Source organism: Cryptomeria japonica, unplaced genomic scaffold, assembly GCF_030272615.1.
Source record: "Cryptomeria japonica unplaced genomic scaffold, Sugi_1.0 HiC_scaffold_225, whole genome shotgun sequence".
In the NCBI taxonomy this organism is placed as follows: Eukaryota; Viridiplantae; Streptophyta; class Pinopsida; order Cupressales; family Cupressaceae; genus Cryptomeria; species Cryptomeria japonica.
The window spans coordinates 81,567-102,500 of record NW_026729047.1 but is presented as its reverse complement, the minus strand read 5'-3'; the positions used below and the strand labels follow the sequence as shown (position 1 = coordinate 102,500).

At 60.7% G+C, this 20,934-nt stretch overlaps 2 non-coding genes across 2 annotated transcripts; both read right to left on the bottom strand.

The window, feature by feature from the left end:
• Positions 1–3,960: 3,960 nt before the first annotated feature.
• On the bottom strand, positions 3,961–4,079 carry LOC131868957 (5S ribosomal RNA). The gene has a single exon (XR_009367358.1). It is a non-coding gene; the product is annotated as a 5S ribosomal RNA (ribosomal RNA).
• Positions 4,080–11,896: 7,817 nt separating this feature from the next.
• On the bottom strand, positions 11,897–12,015 carry LOC131868939 (5S ribosomal RNA). Its single transcript, XR_009367340.1, has one exon. It is a non-coding gene; the product is annotated as a 5S ribosomal RNA (ribosomal RNA).
• Positions 12,016–20,934: the final 8,919 nt, after the last annotated feature.

Below are 20,934 nucleotides of genomic sequence, written 5' to 3'. Positions count from 1 at the left end.
GGCACCATGCAGTGCACGAAGTCGGAGCCCGGATTGCCCCGGGCGCGCACCTCCGCCAGGGTGGGCACCTTGGTGCGCACAACTTGCCTGGGCTGCGCACCAGGAAGGGCTCAAGATGGCACCCGCGTTCCGTTTTTTTCACTATCTTTCAGAACGGAAATTTTAAAATCTCGTTTTTTTTTGCCTTTTCTGGAAATTAGTGAAGGCAGCGCATCAAAGGTGCGCAACGCTGGTGCGAACCTGGGAGCGCTCCGATGTGTGCTCCAAGGTGCGGCGTGCACGAAGTCGGACCCCGGTTTGCCCCGGGTGCGCACCTCGCGTGCACCTTGGTGCGCACACCTTGGCTGGGTTGCGCGCCCTGGTGGGCACCATGGTGCGCACCAAGGAGCGCTCCGAAGTGTGCTCCAAGGTGCGGCGTGCACGAAGTCGGAGCCCGGTTTGCCCCGGGTGCGCACCTCGCGTGCACCTTCGCCGCGGTGGGCACCATGGCGTGCACGAAGTCGGAGCCCGGTTTGCCCCGGGTGCGCACCTCGCGTGCACCTTCGCCGGGGTGGGCACCTTGGTGTGCAGACCTTGGCTGGGTTGCGCGCCCTGGTGGGCACCATGGTGCGCACCAAGGAGCGCTCCGAAGTGTGCTCCAAGGTGCGGCCTGCACGAAGTCGGAGCCCGGTTTGCCCCGGGTGTGCACCTCGGGTGGGCACCTTGGTGCGCATGCCTTGCCTGGGCTGCGCACCAGGGCGGGCTCAAGATGGCACCCGCGTTCCTTTTTTTTCACTATCTTTCAAAACGGAAATTTTAAAATCTCATTTTTTTTTGCCTTTTTCTGGAAATTAGTGAAGGCAGCGCATCAAAGGTGCGCACCTCGCTGCCCACCACGGTGCGCAACGCCGGTGGGCACCCGGGAGTGCTTCGAAGTGTGCTCCAAGGTGCTGCGTGCACGTTGTCGGAGCCCGGTTTGCCCCGGGTGCGCACCTCGCGTGCACCTTCGTCGGGGTGGGCACCTTGGCTGGGTTTGCCCCGGCTGCGCTCCGAAGCGGGGTTATTGGAGCGCCGCCTCTTTTTTTGTCGGAGCGTTTGGTGGGGTTTCTCGCATTGGCTCTTCCGAGGCCCGGTTGCCACCCTGGCGCGCACGAAGTCGGAAGTAGGGTTAATTGCCCGGGTGCGCACCTTTGCCAGGGTGGGCACCTTACCTGGGCTGCGCACCAGGGCGGGCTCAAGATGGCACGCGCGTTCCGTTTTTTTCACTATCTTTCAAAACGGAAATTTTAAAATCTCCTTTTTTTTTTGCCTTTTCTGGAAATTAGTGAAGGCAGCGCATCAAAGGTGCGCACCTCGCTGCCCACCTTGGTGTGCTCTGAGGTGCGCACCCGGGAGCGCTACGAAGTGTGCTCCAAGGTGCGGCGTGCACGTTGTCGGAGCCCGGTTTGCCCCGGGTGCGCACCTCGCCTGCACCTTGGCCGGGGTGGGCACCTTGGCTGGGTTTGCCCAGGGTGCGCTCCGAAGCGGGGTTACTGGAGCGCCCCCTCTTTTTTTGTCAGAGCGTTTGGTGGGGTTTCTCGCATTGGCTCTTCCCAGGCCCGGTTGTTGGGTGCGCTCCCACCCTGGCGCGCGCGAAGTTGGAAGTTGGGTTAATTGCCCGGGCGCGCACCTTCGCCAGGGTGGGCACCTTGGTGCGCACACCTTGGCTGGGCTGCGCACCAGGGCGGGCTCAAGATGGCACCAGCATTCCCTTTTTCTCACTATCTTTCAAAACGGAAATTTTAAAATCTCGTTTTTTTTTTGCCTTTTATGGAAATTAGTGAAGGCATCGCATCAAAGGTGCGCACCTCGCTGCCCACCTTGGTGTGCTCCGAGGTGCCCACCACGGTGCGCAACGCCGGTGCGAACCCGGGAGCGCCCCGATGTGTGCTCCAAGGTGCGGCGTGCACGAAGTCGGACCCCGGTTTGCCCCGGGTGCGCACCTCGCGTGCACCTTGGTGCGCACACCTTGGCTGGGTTGCGCGGCCTGGTGGGCACCATGGTGCGCACCAAGGAGCGCTCCGAAGTGTGCTCCAAGGTGCGGCGTGCACGAAGTCGGAGCCCGGTTTGCCCCGGGTACGCACCTCGCGTGCACCTTCGCCGGGGTGGGCACCTCGGCTGGGTTGCGCGCCCTGGTGCGCACCAAGGAGCGCTCCGAAGTGTGCTCCAAGGTGCGGCGTGCACGAAGTCGGAGCCCGGTTTGCCCCGGGTGCGCACCTCGCGTGCACCTTCGGCGGGGTTGCGCGCCCTGGTGGGCACCATGGTGCGCACCAAGGAGCGCTCCGAAGTGTGCTCCAAGGTGCGGCGTGCACGAAGTCGGAGCCCGGTTTGCCCCGGGTGCGCACCTCGCGTGCACCTTCGGCGGGGTTGCGCGCCCTGGTGGGCACCATGGTGCGCACCAAGGAGCGCTCCGAAGTGTGCTCCAAGGTGCGGCGTGCACGAAGTCGGAGCCCGGTTTGCCCCGGGTGCGCACCTCGCGTGCACCTTCGCCGCGGTGGGCACCATGGCGTGCACGAAGTCGGAGCCCGGTTTGCCCCGGGTGCGCACCTCGCGTGCACCTTCGCCGGGGTGGGCACCTCGGCTGGGTTGCGCGCCCTGGTGCGCACCAAGGAGCGCTCCGAAGTGTGCTCCAAGGTGCGGCGTGCACGAAGTCGGAGCCCGGTTTGCCCCGGGTGCGCACCTCGCGTGCACCTTCGCCAGGGTGGGCACCTCGGTGCGCACACCTTCTCAATGTTTTCTTGCCTTTTCTGGAAATTGGTGAAGGCAGCGCATCAAAGGTGCGCACCTCGGTGTGCTCCGAGGTGCGAACCCGAGAGCGCTCCGAGGTGCCCACGAAGTCGAAAGTCGGGTTAATTGCATTGTTTTCCCCGGGTGCGCTCCGAGGTGCGCAACATCGGCGCGCACCAAGGAGGGCTCCGAAGTGTGCTCCAAGGTGCGCACGATGGCGTGCACCTCTGGTGCGCACGATTCGGAGCTCGGTTTGACCGGGGTGCGCACACCTTGGCTGGGTTGCGCACCTTTTGTGCGCTCCAAGGTGCGCACGAAGTCGGAGCTCGGTTTGCCCCGGGTGCGCACCTTCGCCAGGGTGCGCACCTTGATGCGCACGCCTTGGCTGGGCTGCGCACCTTGGTGGGCGCCATGGTGCGCACCTTTCGTGCGCTCCAAGGTGCGCACGAAGTCGGAGCTCGGTTTGCCCCGGGTGCGCACCTTGGTGGGCGCCATGGTGCACTCCGAGGTGCCCAAGATTGGTGCGCACCAAGGAGCGCTCCGAAGTGCGCTCCAAGGTGCGCGCGAAGTCGAAAGTTGGGTTAATTGTCCGGTTTGCCTCGGGTGCGCACCTTGCGTGCACCTTCGCCAGGGTGGGCGCCTTGGTGCGCACACCTTGGCTGGGCTGCGCACACCTTGGCACCCGCGTTTCCTTCATTTTAAATTTTTTTTTTTTACAATCTCTCAAGTGGGAAATTCTATAATCTCAACTTTTTTTGCCTTTTCAGGAAACTTTTGAATGGAGCGCATCATTGGTGCGCTCCGAAGTGTGCTCCAAAGCTCTCTCCAGCTGCGTGCACCTGCCCCGGCCGCGCACCCGGCCCCGCCCAGCTTCGCTCACCTGTCCCGGGCGTCTGGTGCGGAACCTTAGAGTAAGAAACATCACCGTGCACCTTGGCCAACGTGCGCGACTCGACCGAGCGCGCACTGGCCGAGGTGCACACCGATTTCACCTGGGTGCGCGCGCAGCACCTCGGGCGCACCGGGGTGCGCGCACAACGCCCGGGTTGCACCGTGGCCTGTGTGCTCGGGGCGCCTCGGGTGCGCGCTCGGTGTCGCCCCCGCGCGCGCGGTAGTGCGGGCAGCGCACCCCGGCCCGGCCCGGCCCCGACGAGAACGCAAACGGGCAAAAGGTTTATTCAAATAGCATTGCGATGCCCGGCGAAAAACTAAAAAAGGGTGCAACACCGGGACTTCCCGGGAGGTCACCCATCCCAGTACTACTCCGGCCCAAGCGCGCTTAACTGCGGAGTTCTGATGGGATCCGGTGCACTAACGCTGGTATGATCGCACCCGTTATGAGCTTGTCGCAGTGTGTACTTAGCAAACCGCGACCCACGTGCGAATCCACCCCGGCCACCCACCCCCGTCGAGGTGCACACCCTCCCTCGCGAAGTGCGCCCCGTTCGCCAAGTGTGAGCCCTGCCCGGGTGCGCGCACCTTGCTAGGGCGTCGGGTGTGCACCCGGCCCGGCCTACGTGCGTGCACCTGTAGGGGGCGTCGTGTGCGTGCAGTGTCCCGTCTGCAACGCGGTGCCCACACACCACCTCGGGCGCAACGACCTGCGCTCACATGTGGGCCGAGTGCACCTTGGTGCATGTTCGGGGCGCCTCGGGTGCACGCTCGATCTTGCCCCGGTGCACCAAGGCGCTCGGTTTGCCCCGGGTGCGCACTTGGTGCAAGGTGGGCACCCAAAATAGGGATCAAGCACCAAAACACAAGTTTCGGGATGCAAAATGGGACCCAAGGACCACAAATGCGTTCCAAGACCCATGATGGGTCCACGAGAACAAAAATGTGTTCCGAGACTTAATAAACAAATATTGGGTTTTAGGAGAAGAAACATGCTCTGATGCCCAAAACGAGAATCGACCCCGAAAAGGCCACAGGCCAAAAGTGGGATGCGAGACAAAAAAAAATGGGACCCGAGGACCAAAATTGGGTTCCCAGGTCGAAGACAGGGCAACCGGACAAGAAACGACCTCTAAGGCTCGAAATGAGTCCCGACGACTAAAACTTGACAAGAAGCACCCATCAGGCACCCAACTCGACACCCATGGGATGCCGACCCACCCGGGCTTCCACCTAGCACACCTTGGCACCCACCCACCCTCGCACCCAACCTCGCACCCAACTTAGCACCTTTGAACCCACATTGGCACTCACCCTGACCCTGGCACCTTGGAACCCACATTGGCACTCACCTTGACCCTGGCACCCACCTTTGCACTCACCTTGGGACCCACCCTGGCTCCCACCTCGGCACCCACCCAGACACCCACCTTGGTTCCTTGGCACCCACCTTGGATCCTTGGCACCCACCCCGACACCCACCTTGGCACGCAACTTGGCTACTTGCCACCCACCTTGGCTCCTTGACGCCCACCCCGACAACCACCCCGTGACCTACCCTGGCTAGGGTTGGTGCACACCCACCCTGGTGCCCACCTTGGCACCCACCCTATGACCCACCTTGGCACGCACCTTAGTACCCACCCCGTTACCCACCCTAGGACCCACCCCGTGACCCACCTTGGCCAGGGTGGGTGCCTTGGTGCGCACAACTTGCCTGGGCTGCACACCAGGGCGGGCTCAAGATGGCACCCGCGTTCCGTTTTTTTCACTATCTTTCAAAACGGAAATTTTAAAATCTCATTTTTTTCTTTTTTTTGCCTTTTCTGGAAATTAGTGAAGGCAGCGCATCAAAGGTGCGCAATGCTGGTGCGAACCCGGGAGCGCTCCGATGTGTGCTCCAAGGTGCGGCGTGCACGAAGTCCGAGCCCGGTTTGCCCCGGGTGCGCACCTCGCGTGCACCTTCGCCGGGGTGAGCACCTTGGCTGGGTTGCGCGCCCTGGTGCGTACCAAGGAGCGCTCTGAAGTGTGCTCCAAGGTGCGGCGTGCACGAAGTCGGAGCCCGGTTTGCCCCGGGTGTGCACCTCGGGTGCGCACCTCGCGTGCACCTTCGCTGCGGTGGGCACCTTGGCTGGGTTGCGCGCCTTGGTGGGCACCATGCAGTGCACGAAGTCGGAGCCCGGTTTGCCCCGGGCGCGCACCTCCGCCAGGGTGGGCACCTTGGTGCGCACAACTTGCCTGGGCTGCGCATCAGGAAGGGCTCAAGATGGCACCCGCGTTCCGTTTTTTTCACTATCTTTCAGAACGGAAATTTTAAAATATCGTTTTTTTTTGCCTTTTCTGGAAATTAGTGAAGGCAGCGCATCAAAGGTGCGCAACGCTGGTGCGAACCTGGGAGCGCTCCGATGTGTGCTCCAAGGTGCGGCGTGCACGAAGTCGGAGCCCGGTTTGCCTCGGGTGCGCCCTGGTGGGCACCATGGTGCGCACCAAGGAGCGCTCCGAAGTGTGCTCCAAGGTGCGGCCTGCACGAAGTCGGAGCCCGGTTTGCCCCGGGTGTGCACCTCGGGTGGGCACCTTGGTGCGCATGCCTTGCCTGGGCTGCGCACCAGGGCGGGCTCAAGATGGCACCCGCGTTCCTTTTTTTTCACTATCTTTCAAAACGGAAATTTTAAAATCTCATTTTTTTTTGCCTTTTTCTGGAAATTAGTGAAGGCAGCGCATCAAAGGTGCGCACCTCGCTGCCCACCACGGTGCGCAACGCCGGTGGGCACCCGGGAGTGCTTCGAAGTGTGCTCCAAGGTGCTGCGTGCACGTTGTCGGAGCCCGGTTTGCCCCGGGTGCGCACCTCGCGTGCACCTTCGTCGGGGTGGGCACCTTGGCTTGGTTTGCCCCGGCTGCGCTCCGAAGCGGGGTTATTGGAGCGCCGCCTCTTTTTTTGTCGGAGCGTTTGGTGGGGTTTCTCGCATTGGCTCTTCCGAGGCCCGGTTGCCACCCTGGCGCGCACGAAGTCGGAAGTAGGGTTAATTGCCCGGGTGCGCACCTTTGCCAGGGTGGCACCTTACCTGGGCTGCGCACCAGGGCGGGCTCAAGATGGCACGCGCGTTCCGTTTTTTTCACTATCTTTCAAAACGGAAATTTTAAAATCTCCTTTTTTTTTTGCCTTTTCTGGAAATTAGTGAAGGCAGCGCATCAAAGGTGCGCACCTCGCTGCCCACCTTGGTGTGCTCTGAGGTGCGCACCCGGGAGCGCTACGAAGTGTGCTCCAAGGTGCGGCGTGCACGTTGTCGGAGCCCGGTTTGCCCCGGGTGCGCACCTCGCCTGCACCTTGGCCGGGGTGGGCACCTTGGCTGGGTTTGCCCAGGGTGCGCTCCGAAGCGGGGTTACTGGAGCGCCCCCTCTTTTTTTGTCAGAGAGTTTGGTGGGGTTTCTCGCATTGGCTCTTCCCAGGCCCGGTTGTTGGGTGCGCTCCCACCCTGGCGCGCGCGAAGTTGGAAGTTGGGTTAATTGCCCGGGCGCGCACCTTCGCCAGGGTGGGCACCTTGGTGCGCAAACCTTGGCTGGGCTGCGCACCAGGGCGGGCTCAAGATGGCACCAGCATTCCCTTTTTCTCACTATCTTTCAAAACGGAAATTTTAAAATCTCGTTTTTTTTTTGCCTTTTATGGAAATTAGTGAAGGCATCGCATCAAAGGTGCGCACCTCGCTGCCCACCTTGGTGTGCTCCGAGGTGCCCACCACGGTGCGCAACGCCGGTGCGAACCCGGGAGCGCCCCGATGTGTGCTCCAAGGTGCGGCGTGCACGAAGTCGGACCCCGGTTTGCCCCGGGTGCGCACCTCGCGTGCACCTTGGTGCGCACACCTTGGCTGGGTTGCGCGGCCTGGTGGGCACCATGGTGCGCACCAAGGAGCGCTCCGAAGTGTGCTCCAAGGTGCGGCGTGCACGAAGTCGGAGCCCGGTTTGCCCCGGGTGCGCACCTTCGCCGCGGTGGGCACCATGGCGTGCACGAAGTCGGAGCCCGGTTTGCCCCGGGTGCGCACCTCGCGTGCACCTTCGCCGGGGTGGGCACCTCGGCTGGGTTGCGCGCCCTGGTGCGCACCAAGGAGCGCTCTGAAGTGTGCTCCAAGGTGCGGCGTGCACGAAGTCGGAGCCCGGTTTGCCCCGGGTGTGCACCTCGGGTGCGCACCTCGCGTGCACCTTCGCTGCGGTGGGCACCTTGGCTGGGTTGCGCGCCTTGGTGGGCACCATGCAGTGCACGAAGTCGGAGCCCGGATTGCCCCGGGCGCGCACCTCCGCCAGGGTGGGCACCTTGGTGCGCACAACTTGCCTGGGCTGCGCACCAGGAAGGGCTCAAGATGGCACCCGCGTTCCGTTTTTTTCACTATCTTTCAGAACGGAAATTTTAAAATCTCGTTTTTTTTTGCCTTTTCTGGAAATTAGTGAAGGCAGCGCATCAAAGGTGCGCAACGCTGGTGCGAACCTGGGAGCGCTCCGATGTGTGCTCCAAGGTGCGGCGTGCACGAAGTCGGACCCCGGTTTGCCCCGGGTGCGCACCTCGCGTGCACCTTGGTGCGCACACCTTGGCTGGGTTGCGCGCCCTGGTGGGCACCATGGTGCGCACCAAGGAGCGCTCCGAAGTGTGCTCCAAGGTGCGGCGTGCACGAAGTCGGAGCCCGGTTTGCCCCGGGTGCGCACCTCGCGTGCACCTTCGCCGCGGTGGGCACCATGGCGTGCACGAAGTCGGAGCCCGGTTTGCCCCGGGTGCGCACCTCGCGTGCACCTTCGCCGGGGTGGGCACCTTGGTGTGCAGACCTTGGCTGGGTTGCGCGCCCTGGTGGGCACCATGGTGCGCACCAAGGAGCGCTCCGAAGTGTGCTCCAAGGTGCGGCCTGCACGAAGTCGGAGCCCGGTTTGCCCCGGGTGTGCACCTCGGGTGGGCACCTTGGTGCGCATGCCTTGCCTGGGCTGCGCACCAGGGCGGGCTCAAGATGGCACCCGCGTTCCTTTTTTTTCACTATCTTTCAAAACGGAAATTTTAAAATCTCATTTTTTTTTGCCTTTTTCTGGAAATTAGTGAAGGCAGCGCATCAAAGGTGCGCACCTCGCTGCCCACCACGGTGCGCAACGCCGGTGGGCACCCGGGAGTGCTTCGAAGTGTGCTCCAAGGTGCTGCGTGCACGTTGTCGGAGCCCGGTTTGCCCCGGGTGCGCACCTCGCGTGCACCTTCGTCGGGGTGGGCACCTTGGCTGGGTTTGCCCCGGCTGCGCTCCGAAGCGGGGTTATTGGAGCGCCGCCTCTTTTTTTGTCGGAGCGTTTGGTGGGGTTTCTCGCATTGGCTCTTCCGAGGCCCGGTTGCCACCCTGGCGCGCACGAAGTCGGAAGTAGGGTTAATTGCCCGGGTGCGCACCTTTGCCAGGGTGGGCACCTTACCTGGGCTGCGCACCAGGGCGGGCTCAAGATGGCACGCGCGTTCCGTTTTTTTCACTATCTTTCAAAACGGAAATTTTAAAATCTCCTTTTTTTTTTGCCTTTTCTGGAAATTAGTGAAGGCAGCGCATCAAAGGTGCGCACCTCGCTGCCCACCTTGGTGTGCTCTGAGGTGCGCACCCGGGAGCGCTACGAAGTGTGCTCCAAGGTGCGGCGTGCACGTTGTCGGAGCCCGGTTTGCCCCGGGTGCGCACCTCGCCTGCACCTTGGCCGGGGTGGGCACCTTGGCTGGGTTTGCCCAGGGTGCGCTCCGAAGCGGGGTTACTGGAGCGCCCCCTCTTTTTTTGTCAGAGCGTTTGGTGGGGTTTCTCGCATTGGCTCTTCCCAGGCCCGGTTGTTGGGTGCGCTCCCACCCTGGCGCGCGCGAAGTTGGAAGTTGGATTAATTGCCCGGGCGCGCACCTTCGCCAGGGTGGGCACCTTGGTGCGCACACCTTGGCTGGGCTGCGCACCAGGGCGGGCTCAAGATGGCACCAGCATTCCCTTTTTCTCACTATCTTTCAAAACGGAAATTTTAAAATCTCGTTTTTTTTTTGCCTTTTATGGAAATTAGTGAAGGCATCGCATCAAAGGTGCGCACCTCGCTGCCCACCTTGGTGTGCTCCGAGGTGCCCACCACGGTGCGCAACGCCGGTGCGAACCCGGGAGCGCCCCGATGTGTGCTCCAAGGTGCGGCGTGCACGAAGTCGGACCCCGGTTTGCCCCGGGTGCGCACCTCGCGTGCACCTTGGTGCGCACACCTTGGCTGGGTTGCGCGGCCTGGTGGGCACCATGGTGCGCACCAAGGAGCGCTCCGAAGTGTGCTCCAAGGTGCGGCGTGCACGAAGTCGGAGCCCGGTTTGCCCCGGGTACGCACCTCGCGTGCACCTTCGCCGGGGTGGGCACCTCGGCTGGGTTGCGCGCCCTGGTGCGCACCAAGGAGCGCTCCGAAGTGTGCTCCAAGGTGCGGCGTGCACGAAGTCGGAGCCCGGTTTGCCCCGGGTGCGCACCTTCGCCGCGGTGCGCACCATGGCGTGCACGAAGTCGGAGCCCGGTTTGCCCCGGGTGCGCACCTCGCGTGCACCTTCGGCGGGGTTGCGCGCCCTGGTGGGCACCATGGTGCGCACCAAGGAGCGCTCCGAAGTGTGCTCCAAGGTGCGGCGTGCACGAAGTCGGAGCCCGGTTTGCCCCGGGTGCGCACCTCGCGTGCACCTTCGGCGGGGTTGCGCGCCCTAGTGGGCACCATGGTGCGCACCAAGGAGCGCTCCGAAGTGTGCTCCAAGGTGCGGCGTGCACGAAGTCGGAGCCCGGTTTGCCCCGGGTGCGCACCTCGCGTGCACCTTCGCCGCGGTGGGCACCATGGCGTGCACGAAGTCGGAGCCCGGTTTGCCCCGGGTGCGCACCTCGCGTGCACCTTCGCCGGGGTGGGCACCTCGGCTGGGTTGCGCGCCCTGGTGCGCACCAAGGAGCGCTCCGAAGTGTGCTCCAAGGTGCGGCGTGCACGAAGTCGGAGCCCGGTTTGCCCCGGGTGCGCACCTCGCGTGCACCTTCGCCAGGGTGGGCACCTCGGTGCGCACACCTTCTCAATGTTTTCTTGCCTTTTCTGGAAATTGGTGAAGGCAGCGCATCAAAGGTGCGCACCTCGGTGTGCTCCGAGGTGCGAACCCGAGAGCGCTCCGAGGTGCCCACGAAGTCGAAAGTCGGGTTAATTGCATTGTTTTCCCCGGGTGCGCTCCGAGGTGCGCAACATCGGCGCGCACCAAGGAGGGCTCCGAAGTGTGCTCCAAGGTGCGCACGATGGCGTGCACCTCTGGTGCGCACGATTCGGAGCTCGGTTTGACCGGGGTGCGCACACCTTGGCTGGGTTGCGCACCTTTTGTGCGCTCCAAGGTGCGCACGAAGTCGGAGCTCGGTTTGCCCCGGGTGCGCACCTTCGCCAGGGTGCGCACCTTGATGCGCACGCCTTGGCTGGGCTGCGCACCTTGGTGGGCGCCATGGTGCGCACCTTTCGTGCGCTCCAAGGTGCGCACGAAGTCGGAGCTCGGTTTGCCCCGGGTGCGCACCTTGGTGGGCGCCATGGTGCACTCCGAGGTGCCCAAGATTGGTGCGCACCAAGGAGCGCTCCGAAGTGCGCTCCAAGGTGCGCGCGAAGTCGAAAGTTGGGTTAATTGTCCGGTTTGCCTCGGGTGCGCACCTTGCGTGCACCTTCGCCAGGGTGGGCGCCTTGGTGCGCACACCTTGGCTGGGCTGCGCACACCTTGGCACCCGCGTTTCCTTCATTTTAAATTTTTTTTTTTTACAATCTCTCAAGTGGGAAATTCTATAATCTCAACTTTTTTTGCCTTTTCAGGAAACTTTTGAATGGAGCGCATCATTGGTGCGCTCCGAAGTGTGCTCCAAAGCTCTCTCCAGCTGCGTGCACCTGCCCCGGCCGCGCACCCGGCCCCGCCCAGCTTCGCTCACCTGTCCCGGGCGTCTGGTGCGGAACCTTAGAGTAAGAAACATCACCGTGCACCTTGGCCAACGTGCGCGACTCGACCGAGCGCGCACTGGCCGAGGTGCACACCGATTTCACCTGGGTGCGCGCGCAGCACCTCGGGCGCACCGGGGTGCGCGCACAACGCCCGGGTTGCACCGTGGCCTGTGTGCTCGGGGTGCCTCGGGTGCGCGCTCGGTGTCGCCCCCGCGCGCGCGGTAGTGCGGGCAGCGCACCCCGGCCCGGCCCGGCCCCGACGAGAACGCAAACGGGCAAAAGGTTTATTCAAATAGCATTGCGACGCCCGGCGAAAAACTAAAAAAGGGTGCAACACCGGGACTTCCCGGGAGGTCACCCATCCCAGTACTACTCCGGCCCAAGCGCGCTTAACTGCGGAGTTCTGATGGGATCCGGTGCACTAATGCTGGTATGATCGCACCCGTTATGAGCTTGTCGCAGTGTGTACTTAGCAAACCGCGACCCACGTGCGAATCCACCCCGGCCACCCACCCCCGTCGAGGTGCACACCCTCCCTCGCGAAGTGCGCCCCGTTCGCCAAGTGTGAGCCCTGCCCGGGTGCGCGCACCTTGCTAGGGCGTCGGGTGTGCACCCGGCCCGGCCTACGTGCGTGCACCTGGAGGGGGCGTCGTGTGCGTGCAGTGTCCCGTCTGCAACGCGGTGCCCACACACCACCTCGGGCGCAACGACCTGCGCTCACATGTGGGCCGAGTGCACCTTGGTGCATGTTCGGGGCGCCTCGGGTGCACGCTCGATCTTGCCCCGGTGCACCAAGGCGCTCGGTTTGCCCCGGGTGCGCACTTGGTGCAAGGTGGGCACCCAAAATAGGGATCAAGCACCAAAACACAAGTTTCGGGATGCAAAATGGGACCCAAGGACCACAAATGCGTTCCAAGACCCATGATGGGTCCACGAGAACAAAAATGTGTTCCGAGACTTAATAAACAAATATTGGGTTTTAGGAGAAGAAACATGCTCTGATGCCCAAAACGAGAATCGACCCCGAAAAGGCCACAGGCCAAAAGTGGGATGCGAGACAAAAAAAAATGGGACCCGAGGACCAAAATTGGGTTCCCAGGTCGAAGACAGGGCAACCGGACAAGAAACGACCTCTAAGGCTCGAAATGAGTCCCGACGACTAAAACTTGACAAGAAGCACCCATCAGGCACCCAACTCGACACCCATGGGATGCCGACCCACCCGGGCTTCCACCTAGCACACCTTGGCACCCACCCACCCTCGCACCCAACCTCGCACCCAACTTAGCACCTTTGAACCCACATTGGCACTCACCCTGACCCTGGCACCTTGGAACCCACATTGGCACTCACCTTGACCCTGGCACCCACCTTTGCACTCACCTTGGGACCCACCCTGGCTCCCACCTCGGCACCCACCCAGACACCCACCTTGGTTCCTTGGCACCCACCTTGGATCCTTGGCACCCACCCTGACACCCACCTTGGCACGCAACTTGGCTACTTGCCACCCACCTTGGCTCCTTGACGCCCACCCCGACAACCACCCCGTGACCTACCCTGGCTAGGGTTGGTGCACACCCACCCTGGTGCCCACCTTGGCACCCACCCTATGACCCACCTTGGCACGCACCTTAGTACCCACCCCGTTACCCACCCTAGGACCCACCCCGTGACCCACCTTGGCCAGGGTGGGTGCACCCACCCTGGTGCCCACCTTGGCACCCACCCATCCTAGCACCCAGCCTGTGACCGGGCTTGGAACCCAACCTTGCACCCGCACCCGTCTTGGCCAGTGTGGGTGCGCACCCATCCTGGCACCCACGTTGTGACACACCCTTTAACCCACGCACCCTAGCACCCACGTTGGCACCCACCTTGGAACCCAACCTAGCAACTTGGCACCCACCCCGTGACCCACCTTGGCATCCACCATAGCAGTCGCCGACTTGGCACCCACCTCGGCACCCACCTTGACACTTGTGGACCCACCTTGCCACTCACCCTAGCATCGACCCATCCTAGCACCCACCCTGGCACCTTTGCACCCTAGCACTCACCCATCCTAGCACCTAACCTGTGACCCACCTTGACACTCACCCTCGCACCCACCTTGGAACCCAACCTAGCACCCACCCACCCTGACACCAACCCTAGCACCTACCCACCCTTGCACCCACCCTGTGACCCATCTTGGCACCCACCCATCCTACCACTCAACCTATCACCCACCTTCTCACCCACCTTGGCATCCACCTTAGCACCCACCCACACTGGCACCTTGGCACCCACCTCGGGCAAGGTGGGTGCACACCCACCCTGGCACCCAATTTAGAACCCACCGAGCATGTTACCCACCTTGGCACCCACATTGCAGCCCACCCTAGTACCCACCCTATGACCCACATTGGCATCCACACCCTAGCACCCAGGCACCTCGACACCCGCCTTGACACCCACCCTAGCACTGAACCTGTGACCCACCTTGGAACTCACCCTAGAACCCACCCACCCTGTGAACCACCTTGGCATCCACCTTAGCACCCACCCACCTTGGCACCCACTCTAGCACTCACCCATCCTAACACCCAACTTGTTACCCACCTTGGCACCCGCCCTCGCGTCCACCTTGAAACCCACCCTAGCACCCACCCACGCAGGAGCCCACCTTGGCACCCAACCTAACACCCACGCATCCTGGCACCCAACTTGTGACCCACCTTGGAACCCACCCTAGTACCCACCTTTGAACCCACTATATCACCAACCCACCTTGGCACCCACCCTATGACCCTCTTTGGAATCCACCCTAGCACGCACCCACCCTGGCACCCACCATGGAGCGCACCCTAGCACCCACCCACCTCGGCACGCACCTCAACACCCACCTTGGTGTGCGCACTGCGCCAACCTCTCAAAGACCCTATGTGGTGCGCTCCAAAGTGTACACCTTTGGTGCGCTCCAAGGTGCGCACCTTTGGTGCACACCGAGGTGCACACCAAAGTGTGCACCGAGGTGAGCACCAAAGTGCACTCCAGGGTGCACACCAAGGCGTGCACCTTTGGTGCGGTCAATGCAAACGAATTCGGAAGTTGGGGTCGATGTCCTAATCGCTGCTGCAGACTACACGTATGAGAATCGGACAAATAGCTTTATATAGGGGAGGTGTTGCGTTTGATGGGTCGACTCCCCTGGTTGTGTGCACTGCACCAACTTCAAAGACCCTGTCTTGTTTAAGAAGTCAAAAGTTGGGGTGGATGTCCTAATCATTGCTGCAGTCTACGCATGTATGAGAATCAGACAAATAGCTTATATAGGGGAGGTGTTGCATTCGGTGGGTTGACTCCCCTGGTTGTGCGCACTGCGCCAACCTCAAAGACCCCGCATAGCAGAAGAAGTCGGAAGTCGGATTTTGGTGAGCACCAAGGCGTGCACCTTTGGTGCGGTCAACGCAGACGAATTCAGAAGTTGGGGTGGATGTCCTAATCGTTGTTGCAGGCTACACATGTATGAGAATCAGACAAATAGCTTATATAGGGGAGGTGTTGGGTTTGATGGGTCAACTCCCTTGGTTGTGCGCATTACGCCAACCTCAAAGACCTTGTTTTCGTTAAGAAGTCAAAAGTTGGGGTCAATGTCCTAATGGCTCCTGCAGGCTACACATGTATGAGAATCGGACAAATAGCTTATATAGGGGAGGTGTTGGGTTTGATGGGTCGACTCCCCTGGTTGTGCGCATTACGTCAACCTCAAAGACCTTGTTTTCGTTAAGAAGTCAAAAGTTGGGGTCGATGTCCTAATTGCTCCTGTAGACTACACATGTATGAGAATCAGACAAATAGCTTATATAGGGGAGGTGTTGGGTTTGATGGGTTGACTCCCCTAGTTGTTCGCATTACACCAACCTCAAAGACCTTGTTTTCGTTTAGAAGCCGAAAGTTGGGGTCGATGTCCTAATTGCTCCTGCAGGCTACGCATGTATGAGAATCAGACAAATAGCTTATATAGGGGAGGTGTTGGGTTTGATGGGTCGACTCCCCTGGTTGTGCGCATTGCGCCAACCTCAAAGACCCTGCATTGCGGATGAAGTCGAAAGTCAGAGTTTGGTGTGCTACAAGGTGTGGTCGAAGGTGCTCACCTAGGTGTGCACCTTTGGAGCACAGGAAAAGTGCCCTCCAAAAGTGCGCACCTTTGGAGTGCACAAAAGTGCCCTCCAAAAGTGCGCACCTTTGGAGCGCAGAAAAGTGCCCTCCAAAAAGTGCCCTCCAAAAGTGCGCACCTTTGGAGCGCAGAAAAGTGCCCTCCAAAAAGTGCCCTCCAAAAGTGCGCACCTTTGGAGCGCAGAAAAGTGCCCTCCAAAAAGTGCCCTCCAAAAGTGCGCACCTTTGGAGCGCAGAAAAGTGCCCTCCAAAAAGTGCCCTCCAAAAGTGCGCACCTTTGGAGCGCAGAAAAGTGCCCTCCAAAAAGTGCCCTCCAAAAGTGCGCACCTTTGGAGCGCAGAAAAGTGCCCTCCAAAAAGTGCCCTCCAAAAGTGCGCACCTTTGGAGCGCAGAAAAGTGCCCTCCAAAAAGTGCCCTCCAAAAGTGCGCACCTTTGGAGCGCAGAAAAGTGCCCTCCAAAAAGTGCCCTCCAAAAGTGCGCACCTTTGGAGCGCAGAAAAGTGCCCTCCAAAAAGTGCCCTCCAAAAGTGCGCACCTTTGGAGCGCAGAAAAGTGCCCTCCAAAAAGTGCCCTCCAAAAGTGCGCACCTTTGGAGCGCAGAAAAGTGCCCTCCAAAAGTGCGCACTTTTGGTGCGCACCAAGGCGCTGGTTCGGTCGTTGCAGGCGAGTTCGGAAGTTGGGGTCGATGTCCTGAGCGGAGGTGCAAACTACACAGGTGTCGGAATCGGACAAATAGCTTATATAGGGGAGGTGTATGCTTCGATGGGTCGACTCCCCAGGTTGAGCGCACCGCGCCAACCTCAAAGACCCTACGGTATGGATGAAGTCGGAAGTTGGGTCCGATGACCGATTCGATTAGTAGGTATGCTCATGAGGTCGGAATTTGGGTCCGATGACCTGCCATGTGCAGGAAGGCGAATGTTGACACTGTGCGTTGCAAGGTGCACACCAAGGCGCTGGTGCGGTCTTTTTAGTCGAGTTCGAAAGTTGGGGTCGATGTCCTGATCGGAGGTGCAAGCTACACAGGTGTGGGAATCGGACAAATAGCTTATATAGGGGAGGTGTATGCTTCGTTGGGTCGACTCCCCGGGTTGAGCGCACCGCGCCAACCTCAAAGACCCTACGGTATGGATGAAGTCGGAAGTTGGGTCCGATGACCGATTCGATATGTAGGCATACTCGCGAGGTCGGAATTTGGGTCCGATGACCTGCCACGTGCAGGAAGGCGAATGTTGGCACTGTGCGTTGCAAGGTGCGCACCAAGGCGCTGGTTCGGTCGTTGGAGGCGAGTTCGGAAGTTGGGGTCGATGTCTTGATCGGAGGTGCAAACTACACAGGTGTGGGAATCGGACAAATAGCTTATATAGGGGAGGTGTATGCTTCGTTGGGTCGACTCCCCGGGTTGAGCGCACCGCGCCAACCTCAAAGACCCTACGGTATGGATGAAGTCGGAAGTTGGGTCCGATGACCGATTCGATATGTAGGCATACTCGCGAGGTCGGAATTTGGGTCCGATGACCTGCCATGTGCAGGAAGGCGAATGTTGGGACTGTGCGTCGCAAGGTGCGCACCAAGGCGCTGGTGCCGTCGTTGCAGTCGAGTTCGGAAGTTGGGGTCGATGTCCTGGTCAGAGGTGCAAACTACACAGGTGTGGGAATCGGACAAATAGCTTATATAGGGGAGGTGTATGCTTCGATGGGTCGACTCCCTGGGTTGAGCGCACCGCGCCAACCTCAAAGACCCTACAGTATGGATGAAGTCGGAAGTTGGGTCCGATGACCGATTCGATACGTAGGCATATTGGCGAGGTCTGAATTTGTGTCCGATGACCTGCCATGCGCAGGAAGGCGGAATTTGGGTCCGATGACCGAGTTGATGGCGTGCCATGCGCAGAAAGGCGGAATTTGGGTCCGATGACCGAGTTGATGTTGATGGCCCGCCATGCACAGGAAGGCGGAATTTGGGTCCGATGACCGATTTGAAGGCGTGCCATACGCAAAAAGGCGGAGTTTGGGTCCGATGACCGAGTTGATATTGATGGCCCGCCATGCGCAGGAAGGCGGAATTTGGGTCCGATGACCTGACATACGCATGGAGTCCGACTCGGGGGCCGATGTTCGATTCGATGACTTGCATTGTGGGTAAAGTCGGAAGTTGTGGTCTTTGACCCGATTCGATGACCAGACTTCGGCTGCTTGAGAATCGGACAAATAACTTATATAGGGGAGGTAGTGTTCTCGAGCATCCTCCCCCCGTGCCCGTTTATGTCGATTGATGCTGGTGCTCGACTGGTTGGAGCGCTCGGATGCAAAAATCTTGCACCAGGATTTATCGATTGTGATGGACACGGCAAGTCTCCTGATTGCTATGCAGGAGCTCATCGTGAATCTCTATGCGGCCTTGGTATGGACTCGACCTGCGGAATGGTTCGGCAATGGTAGTCGCTCCAACACGTCCTTGCAATGGCCACAGAGGTGATTCGACTAGAGCTCCAGTCTAGCTTTTGGGTTGCTTGGCGGACTGGTATAGCCGCGATCGAGTTCCGGCCATGAACGTTTTAGATAGCTCTTGGGCTTTCTGGGACGGAAGTCGGAAGTTTGGGCTGTTGTCCGATTTGATGACCATTCTTCGGATGTGTGAGAATCGGACAAATAACTTATATAGGGGACTGTGTTGTCTCACGCAGCCCCCTCCGTGCCCCTCTATCTCGACCGATGTTGGTGCTTGAAAGGGTTGGGATCGCTCGGATTTATAAACGTGCACCACCATTTGTCGAGTGTGAGGGACGCGGCAGGTCTCCTAAATGCTATGCGGGCGCTCTCTGAGAATCTCTATCCGGCCTCGACACAGACTAGTCTTGCTGAATGGTTTGGCACTGGTAGTCGATCCAACACGTCGTTGTTGTGGCCGCCTAGGCGATTCGATTCGAGCCCCCGTCTAGCTTTTGGGTTGCTTGGCGGATTTTGCCCTATCCGCAAGTGAGCTCGGTCCCTAAACGTTCGAGAAACCCGATTGCTATGCGCCGACTCTCTTTCTTGCGAGCCTCCATCTAGCTTTTGGGTCTCTACGGAACGGAAGTCGGAATCTGGGACCGTTGTTTGATTCGACGAGGCAGACTACGGTTGTGCGAGAATCGGACAAATAACTTATATAGGGGAGGTGTTGACTGGAGCATTCTCCCCCGTGCCCCTCTAACTCGACCAATGCTGGCGCTCGAACGGTGGTAGCGCTCGGATTTTCATTGAGCGCCAGCATTGGTCGATTTAGAGGGGCATGCGAGATTCCCGAATGCTATGCGAGGGCTCTAACGGAAATGTCTATTGGTTTCGGTATGGATGCAATTGCGAGTGGTTCGGCAAAGGTAGTCGTTCCGATGCGTCCATGTCGTGGCCAAATCGATAATTCGATTTGAGCCCTCGTATAGCATTTGGGTCTCTCGATGTGATTCCGCATTCCAGTCCCTTTGGGCACTGCTTGAGCCGCATCCCAGGGGGTTCCCTTCCCAATAATCTGCCTCGCAACCCGATTGCTATGCGGTGAGGCTCCTCGGCCGCCTCGGAACTATCTGTGTATCAGACGCATCGCGGGATAAGGGGTTGGCAACGGTAGTCGCCCCAAGCGCGTCCGATGCTTGGACCATTCCGAGGCGGCCCTGAAGCCTCTTCCGTCTAGCCGTTGGGTCCTTCTCGCCGCATCCCTCGCCTCGCACCCCGATTGCTATGCGGTGAGGCTCCTCGGCCGCCTCGGAACTATCTGTGTATCGGACGCGTCGCGGGATAAGGGGTTGTCACTGGTAGTCGCCCCAAGCGCGTCCGATGCTTGGACCATTCCGAGGCGGCCCTGAAGCCTCTTCCGTCTAGCCGTTGGGTCCTTCTCGCCGCATCCCTCGCCTCGCACCCCGATTGCTATGCGGTGAGGCTCCTCGGCCGCCTCGGAACTATCTGTGTATCGGACGCGTCGCGGGATAAGGGGTTGTCATTGGTAGTCGCCCCAAGCGCGTCCGATGCTTGGACCATTCCGAGGCGGCCCTGAAGCCTCTTCCGTCTAGCCGTTGGGTCCTTCTCGCCGCATCCCTCGCCTCGCACCCCGATTGCTATGCGGTGAGGCTCCTCGGCCGCCTCGGAACTATCTGTGTATCGGACGCGTCGCGGGATAAGGGGTTGTCACTGGTAGTCGCCCCAAGCGCGTCCGATGCTTGGACCATTCCGAGGCGGCCCTGAAGCCTCTTCCGTCTAGCCGTTGGGTCCTTCTCGCCGCATCCCTCGCCTCGCACCCCGATTGCTATGCGGTGAGGCTCCTCGGCCGCCTCGGAACTATCTGTGTATCGGACGCGTCGCGGGATAAGGGGTTGTCACTGGTAGTCGCCCCAAGCGCGTTCGATGCTTGGACCATTCCGAGGCGGCCCTGAAGCCTCTTCCGTCTAGCCGTTGGGTCCTTCTCGCCGCATCCCTCGCCTCGCACCCCGATTGCTATGCGGTGAGGCTCCTCGGCCGCCTTGGAACTATCTGTGTATCGGACGCGTCGCGGGATAAGGGGTTGTCACTGGTAGTCGCCCCAAGCGCGTCCGATGCTTGGACCATTCCGAGGCGGACCCGAAGCCTCTTCCGTCTAGCCGTTGGGTCCTTCTCGCCGCATCCTTCGCCTCGCACCCCGATTGCTATGCGGTGAGGCTCCTCGGCCGCCTCGGAACTATCTGTGTATCGGACGCGTCGCGGGATAAGGGGTTGTCACTGGTAGTCGCCCCAAGCGCGTCCGATGCTTGGACCATTCCGAGGCGGACCCGAAGCCTCTTCCGTCTAGCCGTTGGGTCCTTCTTGCCGCATCCCTCGCCTCGCACCCCGATTGCTATGCGGTGAGGCTCCTCGGCCGCCTTGGAACTATCTGTGTATCGGACGCGTCGCGGGATAAGGGGTTGTCACTGGTAGTCGCCCCAAGCGCGTCCGATGCTTGGACCATTCCGAGGCGGACCCGAAGCCTCTTCCGTCTAGCCGTTGGGTCCTTCTCGCCGCATCCCTCGCCTCGCACCCCGATTGCTATGCGGTGAGGCTCCTCGGCCGCCTTGGAACTATCTGTGTATCGGACGCGTCGCGGGATAAGGGGTTGTCACTGGTAGTCGCCCCAAGCGCGTCCGATGCTTGGACCATTCCGAGGCGGACCCGAAGCCTCTTCCGTCTAGCCGTTGGGTCCTTCTCGCCGCATCCC